The sequence below is a fragment of the Sparus aurata genome, chromosome 10 (assembly GCF_900880675.1).
Source record: "Sparus aurata chromosome 10, fSpaAur1.1, whole genome shotgun sequence".
NCBI classification, from domain to species: Eukaryota; Metazoa; Chordata; class Actinopteri; order Spariformes; family Sparidae; genus Sparus; species Sparus aurata.
In genome coordinates this window covers 24370737-24392147 of record NC_044196.1, presented here as the reverse complement: position 1 = coordinate 24392147, position 21411 = coordinate 24370737, and the positions used below count along the sequence as shown (strand labels likewise).

General features: G+C 41.6%; 1 protein-coding gene and 1 long non-coding RNA gene across 3 annotated transcripts in view; one reads left to right on the top strand and one right to left on the bottom strand.

Moving 5' to 3' along the window:
* The window catches only part of LOC115590532 (uncharacterized), a 9977-nt gene extending 3287 nt beyond the window's left edge, over positions 1 to 6690 (bottom strand). The window contains exon 1 of the long non-coding RNA XR_003985768.1: positions 6415 to 6690. This is a non-coding gene — a long non-coding RNA (uncharacterized LOC115590532). The remainder of the gene's footprint in view (positions 1 to 6414) is intronic.
* A 12-nt stretch (positions 6691 to 6702) lies between these two features.
* Positions 6703 to 21411, top strand: part of peli3 (pellino E3 ubiquitin protein ligase family member 3) — a 96320-nt gene continuing 81611 nt past the window's right edge. Inside the window, exon 1 of one of the 2 annotated variants that reach the window (XM_030431911.1) lies at positions 6703 to 6955. The gene's annotated coding sequence lies outside the window, so the exon portion shown is untranslated. The remainder of the gene's footprint in view (positions 6956 to 21411) is intronic. The other variant, XM_030431910.1, reaches the window with a different exon arrangement.

The following is a 21411-nucleotide window of genomic DNA, read 5'->3' as shown; positions in this document are numbered from 1 at the left end:
AAGAAAATCCACTTAAAACGGTTCAACAGCTGCAGACGGAGGAGACAGAGCAGTCTGTGAGAGGAGCAGGGAGCAGGAAGGTGAGGCTAGAGGAGGACGGAGGACTTCTGTCCTCCGTGGGAGGGATCTCCTTCCATTCACTCAGTCCATTAAAGGATTTTTTCATGCTGATCTATGATTGGCTAAGACACGTAAAATGACGCGCTAAGGGAGGACGTCCTCCCTTACCAATCAGCAACCAGAATGCAAGATTGACAACAGGTTGGTCCAATAACAGTTCCTAAACTTCATTCTCACATTTATACACAATTCCGGGGCGAAATCTATGGGCGCCGCCATCTTGCCTGCCGCCATTACTGCGTGGCTGCGGACTGTGACTTGCCGGTGCCCTCTAATGGATTTTCAATGGAAGCATCCTGCTCGTGAAAACGTCAGGTGACTTTAAACGCCGGATTCAGGTGTATATTTTGATAAATAACCGCCAGTTCCAAATAAATGTCGGGTCTAATTATTATTATTATTTTTTATTAAAGAAGGAGACGTGACCACTGACACTGCACGTCATTTCTTCTTCGCCTTTTTCCTGTGCTGTGCTGCTTTCTGTCAGTCAGTATCACACTGATGATCGCCATGGCTCCGGTGCAGCAAAAAATAAAAAGCACAACTTCAAATTCAAACTTTCTGTCGTAAAATATGCAGAGGAAAACTCGGGAGAAGCAGCCGCTAGATGTTTCTCTGTCGACCCCAAGAGAGTATTTGATATTTGAGTAGAAAAGAGGCAGAGGCCTTATGGATATGGAAATTCATCGAAACACACGTCATATACGTCAGCGTAGATGAGAGCCAATTAGAGCAAAGTCCTGACGTCATGAAGGTGGGTCTGGGGTCGCGCAGTACCTGGAGAACAACTGCGCGAATGCTCTGCAGCAGCCTCGCTCCCGCGATAACTTAAGGTCATGTGACATCAGATGCGGAGCAGAAACCACTCCCATCCAGGTCATCGTGGACACATTTTAACCAGCATGCATCACGATTTATGTGATCTTGAACTCGCCTATTGTGTGGGCTGGCTTGAATATCCTCACTCAGTATTGGATGAAACCACTACTCATAAACAAGCAAAATCACTCGTGATTGGTCACCCTGGGTCATTATAAATGTAAACCCCGGTGGGAATATATATATATATATATATATAAATAATGTTTATATATTTATATTTATATAATTTATTCATTCATTCATATTTATATCATCAATGACATGAATGAATTTACTGAGGAAAGGAACATTTGCCAGGAAGGAGTTGTTTATTCAAAGAAAGAGTTTTATTGGCACAAACACACAGCATGTACAAAGCATAATCTGCCCACACAACAAACGGGAAGCTCACAACAGGCCCACAATCATACAGCACCGCGAAGTGTCTGTTTCTGCAGACATCTATGGTGTGCTGCCCTGTACTTCGGAATCGCCTCTCATGTGACAGCAGTGTGGCGCAGAGCTCGGTGAGCTCCCGGCTGCGAAAGGACGGAGGTCGCACAATTCATCCAGACACCCGCCATCTTGTGCCGTCTTCCTCCTCAGACATCAGGTCCATGGCGGCGCATTTCCAAAGGTCCACCTCATCCTCACCTAGCACACTGTCTCGCTTCCAGCAGCTGTAAAAACAATCGATAAAGACGATCAGTACTGCGCGATGCACTGCGTATGGATACAACACAAATATTATTTAATAGAATAATAGTCACATTGACCAAAAACGAATCTCATCTAATAAGTCTTACCCTCTTTGTCCTCGATTGACTCCGAGCTGAACTCCTCACAGCTTCAGCCTGCGATGCAAGATCTGGTTGTTTGTTGTCCTGCGTACTGTCTCGTAATGTCTTACAGGCAGCTGGAAACAATTCAAAAGACTGGTATGAATAAAGAAACGTAAGTCACAGTATATTAAGCGAGGGAGAAAACAGTAACAGTTACTTACACACAATGGCATCATTATCGGCATCGTGTAAATCTGGACTTGCAGACGTGGCTCCGAGCTAACAGGAGGTCGCGGCCTTGTTATGAGGCGAGTTTAGTCTGTGAAAACAAAATGCTCGCAGCGATAAACCTCCGTGTCCCTCTGCGGCAGCGAAGCTCCGTCCGTCGGCGACATTCTTCGTGGCGACCCGGCAAAGCTCCTCCCGTCCGCGCAGACGTCCTCTCGACAATGGCCGGGCCGCTAGCCTAGCTCCTGCTAGCTAGCTTAGCCGAACTTGCTTCGTGTCCATTAAAACACAAACACTTCGACTGCGATGAAGAGTCCTACTCACAGCACGTCGTCCGACAACAGTTCACAGTCTGTTAGTGATAAAACACGACAGTGACGACACACACAGTCCACTGTCAGCGGCTCGACGCCATTAACTCTCTGCTCCTTCTTCCTCGTCACTCACGCTCCGGTCTACCCGGAAGTGTAAAACCTCTTACAGGTCATGAACTCTCACACGCAATAAGAATTACTTTTCAACTGCTTTTAAAACATTCAGAACCCATGAAATTATAGAAATACTTTTTTTTCCCTTTTTTTTTTACATTTTAATATCTTGGTTATCTCAAAATATTTCATGCAAATTTTAACTTCTTAACAACTGGCGTTTTATCTATAAAAGAGCAACTAAACCCCCAAACCACTTTTTTCTGCTGAAAACTAATGTATTTGGGTATGAAGTAGTGTTGCTGAGTGATTCTGGTCCAACTCTTGACATTTTAGTTTAAGTATTTTAATTTGGCGTATTTTGTAGTAAAAATGTAAGTGTGACTGCCCTCTATGGGTTGAAACCCGGTTATTACAATCGAATTTTCCTATTGGCTGATATGGAGGCAGATGACGTTTTGGAGGCAGCTTTCGTCACGGTCCACCACAGTTAGCTCCGCCCCCTCCTATAAAAACTAGCACCTGCCGATCTGGAATCTGTGGCGAGTAGGTTGGATTGAGAGAATTGCGAATATAGAGACATAGTAATTATTGAGTAGGTAGTTAGCATAGCATAGATTGTTTTTGGGAGATTTTAGTTATTACGTGTGTTAGTTTATAGTCTTTAGTACTTATTTAGCAATTTTAGATTAGTTAGCTTGTTTAGTTTTTTGTATTCTAGTAGTTACCGTGGTAACTACACCGCGGTGCGGTGGCATAGAGCTCGGGGAGCAGACCAGAGCGCTGCTGTCGGCGCTGCAGCCCCGGCTCAGAGCAACAGGCTGTTCTACTGTTGTGCTAACTGTGGCTAATGCTCTGTGCTCGGTGCCCCAGTACTACCACCACACTCCATACACATAGAGACCGGAGCTCGGGAGCTGCGGGACAGAACCAGATACACAGAGACTTGGACACATCAGGAGAGAGCTTGAAGAAAAGTCTGCGAGGTAGTTGGACTCTGTGTTGCCCAGAGATGGCCGGCACACGGGCCCTAACATGGTGTATTGTGGCTGGACCGTCCAGCCCCACCTTCCCGCAGGCTGCTGCCATTACCTTCTCAAATGATATGCAAACCACGCTCTACTTGCCCCTCCCCTCAGGGCCCTCCCTCTCGACACCAAAACAGTGACAGAAAGTTGAAACTGAAAATCAGTGACACTGAAAAAAAGTGACATGAAGAAAAAATCTGAAGATTGTCATTGAAAAATACAAAAAAAATCAAAATAAAATAAAATGATAAGATTTTCGGATTTGAATTATTTGAATTACTTTCTTTTTTCAGTGCCAATACTTGTTTCAATGCCAATACAACTGTTTTCAATACAAACGTTTCAATGACAATGTTTCTTTTTTCAGTACTGGTTTTGTTTTCAATGCCAATTTTTTTTTTGGGATGCCAAATTTTAAAGTCACCGTTCTGGCTCCATAATTCCGCCCCTCCCACACACCGCGCTGATTCACCAATCAGAACGGCCATTCAGCTGGCACACAACCAATCAGAGAATCCAATGGCTCAGACGTCCGACGGCCCACCTCCTCAGACTTTGCATGCTCAGTCGGATCCAACAACGTCCGCATGGCTCCGAAAGCTTCCGACGCAGCTGAACACACAAAACATATTTGTTCCCGACCTCGTCCGAGTCTGTCCAAACGCTTCAGACGTCCAACGGTTGGGCCGGTGTGTTCCTGCCTTAAAAACGAGGTGGAAATGTGCCGGCCTCTGTGTGAGGTGGGCGGAGGTGTCAATGACCTGCACTGTTGCGCGACCCACAGCCGGGGAGTTTTAAAACCAAGAAACCGCTGATCACAGCAGTCAGTCCATCATTTCATCCACGGACATTAAGATGGGCAACTGGACAGCCGCTGAGATCCAAGAGATGCTAGCGTCTCCTCGGTCTCTGTAGCTGTTTGGTTGTGTTAGCTTGATGTGGTGTTAGCCCCCCGCTAAGAACCCAGTTCTAATCTCCAGTGGGGTGCAATGTTAAACTCTTATTTTGAAGACAAATTCTATGTCACTGTTCACAGCCCAACTTCGAGCTTCACGCCACGTCACATGTTTACGCCTACCTCAGAGGTGGCTTTTGGAAAAGGAGGAATATTACGCCTCGGTTTTAGAAAGACAGGCCGACACATTGCCGTCCTTACCTTGGAGCAAATGTGCCGCCTTTTCTATCTAAAAAGGGCCACAGACAGCTGTAATATTTTTCGTAACTCTCATTAACCAGCAGTTAGCTTAACAAACACAAATGGGCGCTTATCTGAAATATGGCTCATATTTAAGCACGTTGATTAAGTGGACGGCGACTTGTTAGCCCCCACAAGGAAGTTATGTTCATGGATTTATAACTCACAAAGGATCAAGTCGCTCCACTGTCACATATACGTGCATGATGGAGTTCTAGATGAGGCAGCCGCTTCTCTCTCTCTCTCTGTCTCTCTCTCTCTCTCTCTACTCTGTGAGAGACAGAGCGGAGCCGCAGCGGACAGAGAAGCGGCTTTAGGCTCAACACACTAAAGCCTGGTGTATGCTTCTGCGTCGCGGCGACGGCCCTACGCCATCATTGAGCTTTCGAAGTTCTGCGTCGAGGGAACGCGTTGTTCTGCAATTCACCGCCAAGCCGCTAGGGGGGTGTGGCTGTGTCTTTGTTTGGTTTCGGGGGGTTCATATCAGATTCCTTGGTTTTCTTCCGGTCAGACAGTAAACAATGGCAACTGAGATGGAGCGGGTGTTTTTGGAGATGGAGCTCTCGTTTGCCTGGTCCATTTTTTCCGTGCCGCTCCTCCAACTGTATCCGTCTGCAGCCTGCAAGAGAGGGGCGTAACCTGTAGTTACGTCACTGCTACAGGTTACGCCCACTATGCACGCTTCTTAAAGGGATATGAGCCTAAATAGGTACTACTACAGTTTGACCACGGTCCAGCGGCACAAACGTCAATGTCTACGCAATCTTTGCCCTATAATAGATGTATTCTTTCTATTGTTTATTTGTTTTATAGATTTGGGTCAACCTTTTAGGATCGTTTAGGATAGAAATACATACATTTACGTTGCATGTCATTTACCAAACGGGCAAGTAAATAAGTTCCCAGTCTGGGATCAGTAAAGTAATTCTACTTAAGTAACCCCCTCTGAACCCCCTCCATCTTGCTAACGTTACCTTGTTTGGTTCAGTTTCCACAGCAACGGGCTAGCCTCGTTCTGTCTGCCCAATAATATTTAATACTGTGGATAAAATATATAGCTTACTTGCTTAGTTCATCGCCCCGGGTAATAATATAACTATGTGCAGCAATTGTATACGTGTGTTACATTAACTAAATAAAATATAAGGACACTTACAGTCTGGATACGATCCGCCATTTTTCGTTTTTGAGGCATCTCTTGTGTATTTCCTTGTTCTGTTCTTGCTTTTGGCGGGTCTCATTCTACATCTCGCGTGGTTCAACGTGATTTACACAACTACACGTTACGCCCACTACAGGTCACGCCCCTCTCTTGCAGGCTACAGACAGACCCCTCTCGCCGCTCGTACCACAAAAACTTTAAAAATGGCGGTGTTGTTATACTGTTGACCGGAAAAGCAACTGCCGGAAATGACGTTCTGAGCGGACCAATCACAGTCCATGCCGTCCGCGTCTCGACGTAGCTACGTCGTCGCGGCGACGCAAATCAGGCTTAACAACACCATATTACGTAGAAATGCGTACGGTAGATAGCTGAGGCGTTTTGAAACCGCCGTTTTTTCACATCCCTATGCACAACAGGAATGTATTTATTTATTTAAAAAAAACACACAAAAAGGCAAAAAGGGCACTTTTTAAAACGAGGTAAAACGGGCAGGGCCTCAAGCACCCCTTGGGCCTTATGTGTGCACGTACCTGTTCCTGTCAGTGATATGTGAACATTAGCAGATTATTTCTGAGCCACTAATAAAGAGCTTAGTTTGCTCTCTTACCCATTTATATAGAGAGTCTCATGAGTCTCATCTTCTTATATGAACAGGCATCTTCCAGCTGAGTGGAGGTGGAGGCTGAATTTGGAATCTTCCTGTGAAGAAGAATATAGCTTTGAGCAAGAAGTGATGAATAAGTAATTGTCCTGCTGTATTTAGACTGTATGAGTTCTTGAAGGCACCATATTTGGAACGCCAAATCACCCAGGATCACCTAAAGGCAACACGGCATCCCTGTGACGAGGGGGGGGGGGGGGCGTAGGCGTGACATCGGACTGTCTTCTGTTATATCCGGGAGGAGCGAATGTGTCTCAGTCTCGTGTGTAACGTGCAAAGAGGAGAGGCGATGCTATTACTGCGGCTGCCCTCTTCTTCTTCTTCTTCTTCTTCTTCTTCGTCTCCGCCTCCTTCTTCACTTATATTCTCCGTCAGTACACTACCCAGGCCGTACGGTGACTGAAACACCCCATACACACACACCCAGAGGAGGGGATTACGCACAGATCCGAGCCGGTCCCGGACCTCCATCGGCAAACATCAGCAGGTACGAGGCTGTTTCTGTGATTTCTCCATCACCTGTGCTTTATCCCAGCAGCTCCATCCACAGAGGAGGAGCTAGCAGGAGACCGCTGGCCTGTGCTCTCCTCCGTTGCTCCTCTAGGGGAGTGATGAAGTCACCCTTTTAATTCTGGATTATTGGCTTGATCGCCTTTATTCGATCTGACGTAAATCTTTGTGGTAGGATTGGTAAATGGTGTCAAAGTTTCGGAAGTGATGCATGACATAGATTTAAACTGAGTTGTCCAGTAGATTCTGTTGTTTTTAATGTTTTTAATGGCCTTTTATTATTTACCTCTACATACATTGCTGCTGCTGCTGCTGCTGTGTGTGTGTGTGCGTGTTGATGTCTTGCCTATATGTAGTGTGTATTGTCTGTGCGGTGGAATCCCCTGTGTACAACACCAGTCTGCATGCGCTTTTAAGAATGGCACAATAAATTGAGCGCGTCGCCGAAAACTGAGATCTCGTCGTCAAAAGGAAGGAAGAAAATGTCAGATCTTACGTGAATGCAGATTTCTCCTTTCCCACCGTTTGAATTGTGGCTACATCGGATCAGGTTACTACATCTTCATGTGTCACCAGAGAGGTGAAGTACGCTTCCATCCACGCAGCGTGTTCCTGGGAAACGCAATACCGCTGCAATCCGAAGAGACAGAGCAGGAATAATAAAAAGGAGATAGAGGCCATGTTTGAACCATCCTGGACCAGGAATTATGTTTTACTGGCGCATTAGCAGTTTCATGTGATATTTCTCTGCTTCCAGATGTTTCTCGGATGCGTTCAGGAGGAAGGATTTGGTGGGATGTCACAAGGAAATTAGCTCAAAATGGCTTTCACAAAAAGTAGTAGCTGTCTTTTGATACTTTTCTTGACCTTATAGTTTGCTGAGTAATGAGTCATAATTCAAGCTTGTTATGTAATGACAGCATCAGGCTATTGGCCTAAAAACATAGATCCTTAACAGTGAGACTGTTGTGAGAAGGATTTGGGTGATGCTGGTTGCAGATATGTGAGGCCAAAATATGTAACATCTGATGGTGGGCCTGTAGTCAGTGTCATCCACTTCTGCAATAAAGGATAATGGATCTGATCCAGTGTGGTAACCCGAATGATATCTATGATATATGTGACAAATGACAATGTGATGCTGTTAACTTGAATTTTGGGGAAATTACAATTGTTTTTTATCTAAGTCAGAGATTTAGCATCAAAGTTATTACATTATAATGTGCAAGCATGATACTAAAATAACATCTTACTTTAAAGATACAATATGTAAGATTTCTGCATCATTTTGCAGGTTTGTTAAAGACTTTGTTGAGGTGTTTACTTACATTATCTCAGATATATCCAACACCTCTTAAATGGAGATCCTCTGCACTGATCACTGTTGCAGTCAGGTTGATAAACAGGAGTGACGATAAATCCACTTTTTAATCCCAAAAGTTGTATTAATTTGGAAATAAACACACCACTGTTCAATGCATACACTCAGTGGTTTTACATGGTCTGGTATGACTGGTAGCTTATGATGGCTAATATTAGCTGATATTAGCTAACTATAATAGATTGTCGTGTATCTGACCACACAGTGCGTTAGCTGACTTGACTCCTCTGTACAATACTCTTACACTGCTTTCAGCATAAAACTGATGTTGTATATAAAAACAAAAGTTTTTCCATTAACTTTTCTTACCAAATCATGTCATGTGAAGAGGTCTAAAAAACATGCTCAAACATTTTCTTCCTCACCAACATTTCAAAACCTATTTTTGTTTAAACCCACATATGGCCTGCTACCTAGCAGTGGCGGAGCCAGAACGTAGCTAATGGGTGGGCCTGGAAAAATCAGGATGGGCCTGATTATTTTTAAAGCTAATATGAGATGTATGTAAACGATTTATGATAGGCTATAGTAAAATCTGACGGGCCACTGTAAATTAGCCTATGGTACAAATAATATACCTATGAGTGGATATACAGTAGAGACCGCTACTCCACAACTGGACCTCTGTTCTGTTAAATTTCACTGTTAAGATCCAAAGGGGAAAAAGAGGGAGAGAACGAGAGAGATCGAGTTTATGTAGGCTATTTGATGAAGCTTTATTGTTTTGTTGCTATTCAACGAGACGAGAGACATGTTTTTCTCTGTTTACTCTGTTAATAGCACAAATCTTCACACTACTGTACACGGGAGAAAGAGCGCATGCCTGCTCCGGGTTAAGCACCTTGGACAGTTCAGTGCGCACAATCAGCGCACAGGTATTTAAATGTCTGACAAATTGAATACCGTAAATTACCAAATAATAGTCGGGTTTCAATTAACCAATCAATTAAAGAAGACGCGACCACTTACATTGCACGTTTATCTCTTTTGCCTTTTTCACGTATTGTGCTTGCTTTCTGTCAGTCAGTATCACATTGATGATCGCCATGGCTCCGGTGCAGCAGAAAAAATACGTACGACTTGAAATTCAAACTTTCTGTCGTAAATATGCAGAGGAAAACTCTGTCTTCTCTGTCCACCAGAAGAGAGTGAGAGATTGGCGAAAAAAAATCAAACGGAGCTTCAGCGTCTGTCCGAGGAGGACAGCAACAGGGCCAGGCTGCCTGGTGGAGGGAGGAAGAAGGCTAGCGAGGAGCCTGAGATAAACATGCGGGAGTGGGTTTTCAGCAAATGGGCACGCCACGAGAGAGTGTCCCACAAAATGATCAGGGCGATGGTGAAAGAAATGTACGCCACCGTGAGTGACAGCAGAGATGAGGAGTTTGCTGCGAGTGCTGGTTGGATAAATCGTTTCCTCCGCTGCAACAACTTCACTTGCAGAAGACAACTATTGCCCAGAAGGATGCCAGAGAGTTCACAGAGAAGCTGGCAAAGTTTATGACATTTTCATCCCGGATTTTTGTGAGGAGGGAATTAAACGGCTGTTCCAAATTGGCGCCTGGTCCCAAATTGCCACCTGGTCTATTAAGTGATTGAAACAAACGCCCCGGCTATTATTTGATATTTTACGGGATCTACACAACATGCCCCGGCGGGCCAGAATACATTTCTAAAAAAACAAAAAAACAGTCTTCTGAGTCTTCTGGGCTTTGAGTTAAACACATTGATTATGTCGTCATAATCCGAACTGTGATTGATTGACATCGGTCAATCACTTTAAAGATTGAGTTTATTTTTTATTTTTTGTGTATATTAAATTTTAAATGTTCAAGAAAAATAAAACCACAATGAAACTTTTAAAGCAAATTATATATATATAAAAAAATAAATATATAGGCCTCTTTTATTTATTTATTTATTTTTTCATGAATCTCACTGGGTGTGCAATTTGTCAATCTATCATACTTCTGCCCCTGCTACCTAGCCATCTTCTCTGGTTAAAGACATGTAAGGACAGATAACTAGCTGCCCACCATGGAAAGAATTTAATTCCAAAACCACAATTACATCACCCTTATTTTTAGATGTTACGGCTTCAAACAAGAGATTAAGTATGCGTGTGTGGCAGTAAAATGAGGTAACACAGTAAAAGCCCACCTGTCAGGCTCTTACGAAGCCCAAGTGGTCAAACTGAGAGGAGGTGAGCTTCCGATAACAGGAAAGGGAGATTTAAAACAACCCAAAAATAGTTTGAGCTGCTGGTAAAATGTTCTGAAGTAGTTCTGAAGTAGTGAATTGAGCTCTTATTTAAATGCATTTTAAATTTGAAGCAGGTTGCAATATTTTTTTCTTCGGGGAAAGGAGGTTGTCAAGAGTAAAAGACAGCTCCATTACGGATTGTCTTCATCCTAAGATTGTCATGAGTCATTGGATGCAGATGTGAATGAGGATAGAATTCTTGCTGTAAACGGGACACTCTGGAGGCTGTGATGGAGAGGAGGACACTGAAAAAACTGTTATCCATCTTGGATAATCCTCTCCACCCTCTCCAACTCACACTGGTCAGACAGCGGAGCACCTTCTCCAAAAGGCTGCTCCAGCTACGCTGTCATAACAACAGATACAGGAAAAATTTCCTGCCACAAGCCATCACTTTATATAATAACTTTCTCACCTCTGCCTGACAGAGAGAACTCTGATCTCTCTACTGTTTTGTTGTATATATTATTATTGTTTATAGTATATTTTGCACTGTATATATTTTTTGCAGATCCACTGCTGCCGTGACAAAATAATTTCCCAGTCTGGGACCAATAAAGTAATTCTATTCTATTCTATTCTATTCTATTCTGACCTACTGTATACTGGCCTCTTACTAAAGATCTGCTACAATGTGCACCCAATTTCCACCTAGTACCAACCTGTAACATCTATCTGGATAAGGGCATCATGGGGCATAATGCATTTATACCTACTGTGACTCTCATTATCTCAGTTTCGCCTGTATTCTTGATGTCATGTGGTCTTGATCCATCTTTCCAGGCTTCAAGCTATGCACTAGTGGCTGAGCACAGAGTTGTTGAACCAATTAGTGTCCTACTGGTGGCAGCTACTCCCATGATTTGAAAACAACAATGGCAATTCCTCAAGAGGTTAGCACAGCTGCTGCTATAGCATTTGTTAAATCAGAAGTAGAGACTTCTCAACTGGCCACAATAAGAGTTTCATACACTAACTGACTTTGCTGGTGAAAATATTCTAATCAGATAGCAGAGCTTGCAGACTAGTTAACAAACATGACACATCTTGGGTCAAGGGAGACAAAATGGCATACTGTTGAGCCAGCTGCTACAATTTCATAAAGGGTCATGGAGCATGTGCCGTTACATTTGTAACCAACTAAGCAGACGTTACTTTAAGTTTAAGTAATGTTAAGCGCTAGTACTTGGCTAGACCTGTCTGTCAGGTGACGCACCTCTTGCTGCAGGATGAGGCAGATTTAGTTGCCCAGGTCCAGACCTTTGAATCATCCTATCTGCTGAGTTGACAAATTAATCTGGCATCATGACACAAAAAGTGGTTTCTCATCTGAAAAAGCAGACAATCCAATGAGCACAGTGAGGGGACTAACAAAGAGCTAATGGATGTTACTAATATTGCTGTCAAGCTATTATTAGACAAGATAAATGCTGAGTTTACATAGATGGCATCTCTTCTCCTGAGATCATCGTTTGTTTACTTTGCTCCTTTCCACTCTTAAAACCCCAGCTAAACGTATATATATGTTGTCTTTGCTATGAGTGTTGTTTTATACTGTTTTATTTTATAATTTTTTTTAGCTTGGCGAGGGAGGAGGGAGGGGCGGGACAACCGCATAAGTTATGGTGATTGGCTCTCTATGGTAGACTGAGAGTTCGTAAGCCAATCAGAGGCAGTGTTCCGTTTACACACAAACCAAACATGTACACAGCAACCTCGCACACACAAACTAGCTTAGGTAAGCTGCAGCAATGGCGAGTCCGGAGGGAAAGTTGGCGTTTTCAAAGTGGAAGTACAGACTCTACTTTAATCTCTTTTGTCTACGTCAGTTGTAAACTACTCTAATCTAATGAATCATCTCTAAACGGCACACGCTTCTATAAAACTAGTGGCCAAAAACATTTTTGTTGTCACTGTTGATGATGACAGCAGGCCAGGCGTGGCTAACCTTGGCTCCGCTAACAAAGAAGGACATGGAGCTGTCCATGAAGCTAAAGCTGGATTTTTCTGCTCCAGCTTCCCAAAAACTTGACACAGACTGAACTGAATGCAATGTTAGGCAGGTATGTTGTTGAGAACATGCTCCTGTTATCAACAGCTGACTCAGACTCCTTCAGAGCACTCACTGGCAAAAACATAGGGGAGAGCAGGTGTGGTCCGCCATGCAGAAAGACATTTTCTAAATACATGAATGCTGAGTACGCTAAAATGAATGCCGAGCTCAAAAGGGGGAATAATTAAAAGTAACAGAATAGTTACTTTTCCTGGTGACTAGTTACTTTTATAGTGGAGTACTTCTGTTACTAACTCAGTTACTTTTTGGAAGAAGTAACTAGTAACTATAACTTATTACTTAAGTAACGTGCCCAACACTGATCACAAGAGATTGGTTAGGGAACTGGTTAGAGTTGAGGTAATATCAGATTGAAGACAGGGGGCTCCTTGATTTTGTGATGTAGCCAACAGCCCTGGCAAATCTAAACATGTTTTTCAGCTCACTGTTATTGTTGCTCAAGAAATGTGAAGGGTTTAGGTGGAGTTATGATTTTATGCCAAAACATGAGCAGCCAGATAATCCTTACCCCTGTGCCAGGGCTGGGCAATAAATCGCTAAAATCGATAAATTCGAGTTTGTGGTTTAGGACGATTTTAAAAAATCAAAATAGATTTTCTCTTTAACTTGCTCCGCTGCTCCCCATGGGCTCCCATAGTTCATAGTGGGTTTTGCCCTCCTCTCGCATTTACTTTCCACAGAGAAACAAACACATCAACATGGCAGCAAGCCAAGAGTTCGGCACTGTCTCAAAGTTTGTTTAAAGGCTGGCGCAACTAAAGGCAGCAGACCGACCCATTTATTTCAGCAACTCAAACAGACGCATGCATCACAGTGGGACACTTGTTGTTCAATACGAGATGTACAGGACCGTAGCAGCTCACAACTAGCCACTAAAAAGCAGCCAACATTAGCAGAATTATTTCATCATTGTGTCCCATAGGAGAAGAAATGGTCCTGGTGGACAGTTTTTACGGATGTAGTCTTATTGCATATCGCTGAAGATATCGTGCCCTTACACAGTGGAAAAGCCAGAGGTTCATCCACAAGCTGAAAATGTTCGACCCTAGGTTCGTGCTACAAAGCACCAACGGAGCAAGTCTCAAGCCAGAGGAAGTAGGAGACGGGCTCGTCCTCCTGGCCAAAAATGTGTTAAAAAGACAGTAAGCACACACCTCATGTCCTGTACATCTACCAACATGTGATGTTTATTATGCATGAAGATGTTTAAATTAGTTTACATATCTTCAGGAATTCCAAATACCGTTTGTAAACAAAAGGCACCTTTTGCAAAAAAAAGTATTGGATGAAAGTTATGTTCACACTTTATCAATCCCAATGGGGAAACTAATCTATTTTTATAAAAACTTGCAATCTGACTGTTAAATTTATGTTTACAAAAGCAATTTATCAAAAAGGGACACATATTTTTTCAAGTGAGTTTGAAGGTGCACTGTTTAAAATGCCAGGGCAATTTTGTTGACAATAAAAGCATTAAAATAAATACAATGTCAATCAAGTTTTGTATGAAAAAATCGTAAATTCAATTTTTAGGACATATCGCCGTGTGCCTTATTTTCTCGAATTGCATAGCTAAAAATGCTGATTAATTACTTGTTTTTCCCTGCAAATTACAACCTGTGATGCTCTATGAGACAGCTCAAAAGCTGCTATGTGGCATAGTAACAAGCATGATGTAATCATATGGTGTAATGTAGCTCATGCCACTGAGCTTGTAGCTGGTGAAGGACTTCATCACCTGGCCAATTAATTACTGAGGAATTGGTAAACCCTGTCTCTATCCCCAAGAACAGAGACCTTAATGATTGGTCCTACTCAGATTAAACAGGTATACACATTACGTTTGTGTCCCTTGTTGACTATTGCTCAATGATGAGAGGAGACGATAAAGGTGAGAGTCTTAAATATTCTCGTTTTACTTTCATCTCCTCTCCCAGGGACAGGCCCATCTACAAACAGGTTCATGTGAACCGGCCTCCTTTGATATGAAAATAGACCCAATTAGTGCAACAGGTGGATTCTGTCTGAGCGTTTCCTATTCTCATTCTTTCTGCCTCTTTTTCCTCGTTTTCTATGGCCTTACTGCATCCCCAACAAAAGGGCTATTTAGGAGCAGACAGGACTGTAGGACACTTACTCATCACAGCATAGCAGCAGCCAGACTCATGCACACTCATACACATACTCAGATATCGCCACTGTGATCTGCATCCAATCCAAGAGTTCCACTCCATGCATATGAACCCATCCGTGTGGATGGGCTCTTATGCATAATAAATAATAATAATAATAATTACGGCTGTCAAACGATTAATTTTTTTAATCGCAATTAATCGCATTTTGTCCATAGTTAACTCGCGATTAATCGCAAATTAATCGCAGTTTTTTTGGCACATTTTTTTCTGTTCTAAATGTACCTTAATGTATTTTTGTCATGCTCTTGATACTTTTAACAACATAAGAAAGGGTTAGAGTTAGGGTTAGGCAAATATGCTTGCTTTATGAAAATGTTTAATCAACACTTCAAATCATGCAAGAAATTAAAAAGGCTCAAAAAATATCCCCTTACCCTAAATGGGATCAAAACATGGTGATGTCTGCTTTTGACGAGGTGGGCCGGTGCATCTGCCATGTGTTTGGCTTGCAAATGATATATGAGACTCGACGTACTTCAATGGTAACTCATTTCATGTCGACAGTACGTCCAGATAACTTTTGTCCTATAGACCGCACCATCTGGCAGTGTTTTGAAAGTGAATTTGCCGTTCATAAGTCCTCTCTCCATTTCCTTTCACTTTCGCTTTTCAGTCCACTGTGTTTTTCCTGAACCGCCAACCCTGCTTCTTCTTCTGATTCCCTTTCTTATTCTTCTGCCACCCTCTGGATCAAGACTACAGGTGCCACCGACGGCCGTAAATCATACAATGCGCGTTTCTTTTTTTTTTTTAATACCGAGTGTTAATTGTGCGATAAAATAATTAACGGCGTTTAGAGGATGTTGCGTTAACGCGTTATTAACGCGCTAGAGTCTAGAGCTGAAAGGCCTTATTAAAAAGATGGGTTTTTAAGTATCTTTGGACAGTCTCCAGAGAAGTCTGATTCCAGCTGGGAGAATGTTCCAGAGAGTGGGGGCTGTCACACAGAAGGCTCTGTCACCAAGGGTTTGAAGTTTGGTGTGAGGGATGGAGACCTGGGCCCCTATTCACAAAGACTTTTATCTTAACGTTAGGAGTACTCCTAAATCGGACTAAAAGTTTTTATGTGGGAGTTGTTTCTTAAAAGTAATTCACAAAGCCGCTGAGACCTACTTTTAGTTATGAAAACAGTGAACTCCTAAACTAGAAGTAACTCTCTGTTGCTATGGATGACGTCATTTTATAAGGACGCACTTAGAAGCGGTGACAACGGTGATTGGCTGTTGAGTGACAGGGCAGCCCATTGAAAAGTCATTTAGGCTACACAATGCATGAAGTGAAAATAAGGAAGTTGCCTACAAGCCCATGACAAAGCCTATGAAAAGATATTGGATAAAGAAATGTATTTAGGGGGAGAATTAAGTGCACCCCCCACCCCCCGCCAAACAAAAACGCTTCGGACAAAAATGACAAATTAGAAGATAAATAAAAAAACGGCAATAAATAAAAACGGCATTTGCTCGAAAAGCTGCGTCAAACCACCTAAAAGTAGCTCCTAACAGGCGAATTTAGGAGCAACTCCTGAAAATAATGGGCGTGTCAGTCGTAACTTTAGGACTCCCAATTTTTGAAAATAAGAGTTATTCACAAAACATTTTAAGCCTTAAAGTAGCTCCTAAGTCTGGGAGACCTTAGAAGTAGTCCAGAGGACTCCTAACCTGCTAAGACCTGGTCACAGCCGAATGTTTTGAAGACGCTAAATAACAGGGAATTATTAAAACGATGTTGGATCGACCGCAAAGGGATTGAAGTTGTGGTTGAGTTGGTGAGGGACGCAATAACGTCCCCAACCAACTGAAACAATCCAATAACGCCAGAGTTAAAATGTTTGGCAACACTCATTTGTCTACGGGGAAAATGCAGCTCTTCGCACGGGACTAGTATTACCTGGGAACCTCAAGTGATTTAGAAATTATCCCACCACGTCCGTGTTTCGTGCGGTGCATTCGCACAGGATAAGCGAAGCCTGTGTTTTAACTCGAATTTACTGACATTATCCCCCCGGGTCGATCGCACCGCAGCCCTTGCTGGAGCAGCACAACGGTTAGATATGGATATTTTTAGTATAATAACTGGTGAGCCTGTTGAAAGATGGAAAAATGTTCCTTACCGCATGCTGCCATGCATGTAATCCATCATCTTCTGATGAGCCTCCTGAATTTGCACCCAAAATGCTGTCAAAACTTTAATTTATAATTCCCAACACTGTAAAAAAAATTCTGTAGAATTTACGGTAAAATACTGGCAGCTGTGGTTGCCAGAACTTTACCGTAGAAAGTACGGTCACAATGTAACTGTAAATTTCACAGTAGAGAACTGTTATTTGTTTACGGTAATTTGCTGTAAAAATAACAGTTATCATATAAACCTGTTTACAGTAAATTCTTTTAAAAATAACATATATACTGTAAACCTAATTACAGTCCATCAGTGAAAAAACACGGTAAAACTGTAAGATATATTACGGTATTTTATTGCAAAGTTCAACTACGGTAAAATACTGGCAGCTGTGGTTGCCAGAATTTCACCGTAAAAAATATGGTACAACACACATGGAATTACAGTTTGTTGGCGTAGATTTTACAGTCAGCAAATGCAAATGGTAAATTATAAAGGAAATAACCAATTAAGCCCATTGTAAACCAAAGTACAGACTATAATTGATAAACTTTAAGAACATCTCTTTGCATATACACATTCTCTTTGAAAAACAGAACTTGTCTAGTATACTCACAAGGCAGTGTTGACATCTTCAAAAGACAGTGTGTGTCCATACATATGAAGGATAGTCCATGGTAGAAGAAATAAACGTCATGAAAAAAGGAGCCACTTGCCCTGTGTTGATCAACACTAATGAGTCACTGAGTCCAGACTTGGCTGAAGAGGGCTCTTAACATGGAGATGGTGTTCAAGAAACTGGAACTTAAAGCATTCAGCAGTCACCAGTTCTGCTTGAAGACTCATGTGTTGTCCATCTGGTGTCCACTGTAGACTGGCATGATCCTCTCTGCAGCCAGAAAAAAGAAACAAAGCAAAGGTTAGATTGATGCAGTGCCTGAGCATGATGCCTACAGAGATAAATTCAGCCTTCTGCTGTTAAACTGAGCTCCAATGAGCTATACATAGAATGAAACCAGTACTCTGGAATATAGTTTTGCAGGTCATCAGGAGTATGTCATTTATTTTATTGTATTAGTGTGAAAAGTAGAAACAGTCACTTTTCAGGACTAAGTGATCATCACTATTTGTTTCACCCTTGTCGAATTGCAGCCTAAATCCTGAATCCTGTCCATAATACTGATTTTTTTTTCTTTCTACTGTATGTTTGTATGAAGCTGTTGGCACCGTTCACTTGAGGGAGATCGATTGAGTGTAGTTTGAGTGCTTGCATCTACTCATTTGCTACACTGACATAAACCATAGCTTACCTCTAATTAGCCTTGACAAGACTGGTGTTTGAGTCATTGGGTCCAGACTTGACTGAAGACAGGTGGGACAGAGTCTTATACAGACATGTTACAATGTTAAGGAAACTGGAACTTTGGGCAGGTGTTGTCATCATTCCTGCTTGAAAATTCACCAGCAGTCTTCAATCAGGTGTTTACTGTGGACTGGCATGAATCTCACTGCAACCAGACAAAGAAAGACAACAAAGAAAACATTGTTAATGATAATAATGATAATTATTATTATATAGCACTTACACTGTTGCAAAGTGCTTCCCGCAACAACAACAACAAAAAACAAAACATTAATAAAAGAAGTTGGAACAGAAAAAAAATTAAATGGTGAATGAAGAGTAGGTTTAAAAAATCTCATAAAAAGGCCATCCTATAAATATGATTTCAGGAGGCGCTTAAAACAGTTAACAGATTTAGCAGATCTAATAGATTGAGAGAGACTGAGGGAGAAACTGTGGAGAGTGACTACAGCTGAAAACACACAATCCTTTGGATTTGACATCGAATCAGTGATTTTGATTTTTTTAAGGATAGTTCCGAGGATTTACCCGTAAGGAACTCCAGATAACAGGGTAGTAGACATATATGGGGGACATAATTATTGATGTGGCCATGTAAGTATTTGACAGGTATGAAGAAACAAAAACATTTAATGGCAGCACCAGTTCAGAAGCTAATCTATTTAAATGTACTCACTGAAGATGAGTGCTGATAACGATGACGACGAATCAGAATACTGGCCATACCGCATTCCTGCAAAGTTGATTGCCTTACATTATCCAGCTGCACCGTGCTGTGGAGAAGGTGAAATTATTTGTTAAAAAATTGTATGGCTAAGGTGTTAAAGGGATCATTCTCACTTGTTATGTTATCTTTGAATTCGCCTAGATCAAGTGTCAATAAATGTTTCCTTCGTAATACATCCAAGTCTCCTTGTATCATCTTTTATTAAGAGTAAACCAGTTTCTCCATTATCAAAGTCTTAACCGACTTGCTACAGAAGTTACAGCTAAACATTTTTCTAGCATTAGCAACGTTAGCTGTAGCTAACGTTAGCGACTTCTCAGAGCCCTTAAGTGACTCTTTTATTCGGCAAAAAGCAGATAGTGACATGTCCAGCAACTTTTAAGATATAGCTACCTGAACTCCTCTGCTTGAAAGTCAACGAATAAGAGCTAACGTGGCTCTGCGGCTAGCTAACGTTAATCAGACAGTCTCAATGAGCTGTGAATGTGCTTACCTGAAGAAGAGACTCTGCTCCTGTGGGCGCGAAGAAATGTGACCTGAAATTTCAAGCTTCCGTTAACTCGGGGTCCTCTCTCTCTCTCTCTCTCTCTCTCTTCTCTGTCTGTCTGTCTGTCTGTCTGTCTTGTCTGTCTGTATCTATCTATCTATCTATCTATCTAGCTGTGTGTCTGTGTGTCTGTCTCTCTGTCACAACAACAAACACTGTTCCTGTGGGCGCGAAGCAATGGCGGTGAACTGAAATTCAAAATTTCTAGCTTCCGTTAACTCGGGGTCCTCTCTCTCTCTCTCTCTCTTCGCTGTCTGTCTTGTCTGTATCTATCTATCTATCTATCTATCTATCTCTCTGTCACAACAACAAACACTGCTCCTGTGGGCGCGAAGAAATGGCGGTGACCTGAAATTTCAAGCTTCCGTTAACTCGCGGTCCTCTCTCTCTCTCTCTCTCTCTCTCTCTCTCTCTCTCTCTCTCTCTCTCTCTCTCTTCTCTGTCTGTCTGTCTTGTCTGTATCTATCTATCTATCTATCTATCTGTGTGTCTGTGTGTCTGTCTCTCTGTCACAACAACAAACACTGCTCCTGTGGGCGCGAAGCAATGGCGGTGAACTGAAATTCAAAATTTCTAGCTTCCGTTAACTCAGCGGTCATCTCTCTCTCTCTCTCTTTCTCTCTCTCTGTCTCTCTCTCTGTCGTTCTCTGTGTCTCTCTCCTCAATTCAATAAAGCTTTATTGACACGAACAACTACAAACACAACAATGTTTTCATTGTCATGTTTTACATATAATAAAAAAAGGACATGTACAAGAATAAAATAAAAATAGAAATTGTGTTTTCACTATACAAAAGAAAGATATAAAATAAAATATACTATTATTGTATGGAAGCCCATTTCCGCCACTTGACAAAAATTATGAGATACTTTGACTTAGTATCTCATAATTATGACTTAGCTATCTCATAATTTTGACTTAGTATCTCATAATTTTTTTTCATCAAGTGGCGGAAATGGACTTCCATATTATTCAAAAAGGATGTGTTAACAATGTTGCAATAAAACTCTATATGATAAACTCTAACGATTGTTGTAGGCCTATGTTTTCCTGTGGAACAATAAAGTTAATCTTATCTTAATTCACTGTGTTTTGACAATAATACAACATTTATAGTTTTCTATTGCATTAAGTGCTTTGTGTCGGCCCGAACAATGCCCCTTAACTGTGACATAATAAGCACATACCACGGCCTGTCATGATGTATTGCTTAAATATACCATACTTTTTAACATTCTACTTTCTATACAAATGATGGTATGATTTAATGGTTGTGTACCGTAAATTTAAACGTAAACATCAGCAAAATCTGTAATTCAGACAGAATGATACCGTCAATTTTAGGGTAATTACATGCTTGTGACATTACAGTATTTTACCGTGAATTTAGCAAACTTTTTATAACATTCACAGTAAATTCCATATTTTCTACTTAGTAAGGCCGTAAAATTTAAGTTATTTACCGTTTCTTGATTTACGGTAATTCTTTGTGTAAATACATTTCTTTAATGTATTTACTACAGTGATATACAATTTTTTATTTTACGGTATTTTGCTGTTGCTATTGACAGTTTTTTACCGTAATTTCTACAGACATTTTTTACAGTGAATGCAGCCTCCATAATTCCTCCGCAATTATTACAAATTACTGGAGGTCCCCACGTTATACTAGTCCCGTTCGAATAGGGATTTTGTCAATCGGAAAAAGTTGCATTCCATCAATACACAAATTGTCTTTGACACACGTTACAATATACTGGACATTGT